The following is a 2,877-nucleotide window of genomic DNA, read 5'->3' as shown; positions in this document are numbered from 1 at the left end:
CTCGCTGGTTGGCTCCTCCCCGGCCCAGGCCTAAAGCCTCTGCTGGAGGCTTTAGGCCTGGGCCAGGGCACCCCCAGCTCCCTCCGCGGAAGATCGCTGGCTGGCTCCTCCCTGACCCAGGCCTAAAGCCTCAGTCTGTGGCTTGGAGCCGACATATGCAAATTAGCCGCCATCTTGGTTGTCAGTTAATTTGCATATACTCACTGATTAGCCAATGAAAAGGGTAGCGGTCGTACGCCAATTACCATGTTTCTCTTTTATTAGTGTAGACATATATATATATAGATGTATTTATTTGATCGTCACCCAAGAATATATTTATTGATTTGAGAGCAAGAGAGGAAAGGAGAGAGAAACATTGATTGGTTGCCTCCCAAGGATTGAACTCAAAACCTAGGTATGTTCCCTGACTGGGAACTAAACCTGAAACCTTTTGTTGTATGGATAACTCTCCAGCCGAATGAGCCACCCAGCCAGGGCAGTGCTTGCTCTTTAAACGTATAGTAATTTTAATCTGTGAACTTGAAGCATCCATCTTATATAAAAACTGCTGTTTGAAATTTTAACCCTGCTATTTTGGCTTCTGTAAATGCTTGCTTGCTTAAATAATAAGGAAAATAAGACTACTCCCATTCCAGAGAGGCCATAAACTGTGCCCCAGACAGAGTTGTCAGTGCTGGCACCAGGCCAGGCCTTGAGATATGGTCGCATGGCCCCTTCCCAGCACACAGGCCTTCTTTCTCAGAAGGCCCGGAAGTCTCATTCCAAATTTGGGAGACAAAGGACTGGAAAAAGTATAAATAGAGAGAGTTTCCTTTATGTTGGGGGGGGGGGGCTCAGAATTTGAAAGACACATTTTTCTCTGGGCCTGTGCAGAATTAAATAATAAAATGTAACCCCCTTTCTCTAAGCGTGGCTTGGTTTTTTCTCCGGTCTTCTGCAACAAACCCATTTGCCACTGGGGTATTGTTTGGCAGGCAGCTATGAAAGCACATACCTACTGTGTCTGCCCAAATGGGTGCTGAAGCCGAGCCATGTAGGAGTGTCCTGAGGCGAGAGAGGCCTGGGCGTCAGATAATCATTTGTTCTAGGAGGGAGAGGGTAAGGGAGGTTAGTCAGTCGACAGCTGCTTCTCTTTCTCCAAAGCAAAGGGTTTCTGTGCTGGCTTGATTGGACACCTGGGGAGACCTGGACCAGGTCAGGTGTAGGCAAGCACTGTTTATTCCAAGGTAGTGAAGCATGATGGAGAAGCAAGATCAACTCCAATAGTTCCCTCCTATTTTACCCCCTTAAATGGGTTCTGGTACCCCATACCAAAAACAATTCTTTGAACACCAGCTGGGTATCCTACAATTCAACCTAATTTCGAAACTGTCTACCTGGAGATAGCGTCAGAACCCACAGGTTAAGGGCTCGGTCCTGCAAAACTGTCCCCCACTTCAGAAGTCAGTCTCGAGCCCAGATTGTTACCTGTCGTTCTGCCTGACTGGCTGCAGATTGGAGGTTCCCAAGACCCCTTCCTCAGGTTTTGTTAATTTGCTAGAAGGGCTCACAGAACTCAGAGGAACATTTACATCCTAGATCACTGTTTATTATTAAAGGATGTAACTCAGGAGCAGCCGATAGAAGAGACGCAAAGGGCAAGGTCTGGGGAAGGCGGGCAAAGCTTGCACACCTCCTCTGAGCTCATAGGCCACTCTCCCCAAATCTCCACACGCTCACCGATCTCAGAAGCCTCTTCCATTGGGCCAGTGGTTCTCAATCTTCCTAATGCCTCGACCCTTTAATACAGTTCCTCATGTTGTGGTGACCCCCAACTTCATTGTTACAAATTGAACATAATTAAAGCATAGTGATTAATCACAAAAACAATATGTGTTTTCTGACATTCTTAGGCGACCCCTGTGAAAAGGTCGTTCGACTCCCAAAGGGGTCAAAACCCACAGGTTGAGAACTGCTGCATTGGGCCTTTCTGGGGCCTTCTTCCCCAGTCATGGTTGATTAAATCATCGGCGATGGGTGATTGATTCAACCTCCAGCCCCTCTCTTCGCCCTGGAAGTCAGAGGGTGGGAGAAAGTTCCAACCCTCCAATCCCATGATTGGCTCCCCTGGCAACCAGCCCCCATCCTTGGGTACCTCCAAAAGACACCTCATTAACATAACAGCAGCAGCTTTATTGCTTTCAACATTTAGGACGTCCAAGGATTTAGCTCTGTGCTAGCAGCAAGAAGGCAATAAATGTATTTCTTATTATAAATCACAATATCATGCCCTAGCAATCCACTGCTGCTTCTGCCTCCTACACAGGCCCCACCCTGCCCAGAAGGGTCTCACAGTCCCCCACCTTTATTTCCCTCCATGGAGCCTCAGAGCTTGACTTTGGATGGGGAGCCATCAATCCCGCCACACCGGCTTCTCTGCCTTACTTTTTGTAGCTCTTCTATTTATTTTTGAATCAAAGTAATGTATGTATGTGATTTTAAAAAAGTGTCAACAAAAGAAAGTCAAAATGTACAGAAAAATTTTATGAGTTTATTTAAGCCAACAACCAAGGACATGCCTGGAAGCAAGATGTTGATGGATTGAGGAAGTGCTCCGGAGAATGGCGGTTGAGCCCTTGTTTTTATACCTTTAGAACCAAAGGAGAAATTGGAAGGAAGGTTACATGAAACCTATTGGTGGCACATTAAGGAGGCAGGAGAAAGCATTTGGGAAAACTCTAGGATTGGATAAAAAGTAAAATGGAGAGTGTTAAAGAGAAAACCACACGCCCCAAAGGGTGTCACTTATGCTAAAAGCCCATGCTACCAAGGCTAGATTTAATACCTGATCTAATTGTAATTTCAACCTCTCCCAGAAACGTAATCTTATCAACC

This window comes from Myotis brandtii, unplaced genomic scaffold, assembly GCF_000412655.1.
Source record: "Myotis brandtii unplaced genomic scaffold, ASM41265v1 scaffold1169, whole genome shotgun sequence".
Classification (NCBI taxonomy): Eukaryota; Metazoa; Chordata; class Mammalia; order Chiroptera; family Vespertilionidae; genus Myotis; species Myotis brandtii.
This window is presented reverse-complemented; position numbering follows the sequence as displayed.